Source organism: Physeter macrocephalus, chromosome 10 (genome assembly GCF_002837175.3).
Source record: "Physeter macrocephalus isolate SW-GA chromosome 10, ASM283717v5, whole genome shotgun sequence".
In the NCBI taxonomy this organism is placed as follows: domain Eukaryota; kingdom Metazoa; phylum Chordata; class Mammalia; order Artiodactyla; family Physeteridae; genus Physeter; species Physeter macrocephalus.
Genome location: NC_041223.1, coordinates 71,030,586 through 71,030,794, shown reverse-complemented (window position 1 = coordinate 71,030,794; position 209 = coordinate 71,030,586). Strand labels below are relative to the sequence as shown.

Genomic DNA, 209 nt, shown 5'->3' with positions numbered 1-209 from the left:
GTTTTCATTTGCATTTCTCTAATAACTAGTGATGCTGAGCAGCTTCTCATGTGCCTCTTGCCCATCTGTATGTCTTCCTTGGCGAAATGTCTATTTAAGTCTTCCACCTATTTTTTGATTGGATTGTTTGTTTTTTTGATATTGAGCTCCATGAGCTGTTTGTATATTTTGGAGATTAATCCTTTGTCCGTTGTTTCATTTGCAAATAT

At 35.4% G+C, this 209-nt stretch overlaps 1 protein-coding gene across 4 annotated transcripts in view; it reads left to right on the top strand.

The window, feature by feature from the left end:
- ORC3 (origin recognition complex subunit 3) overlaps window positions 1-209 on the top strand; it is a 61,022-nt gene that overhangs the window by 59,248 nt on the left and 1,565 nt on the right. The window lies entirely within an intron of this gene.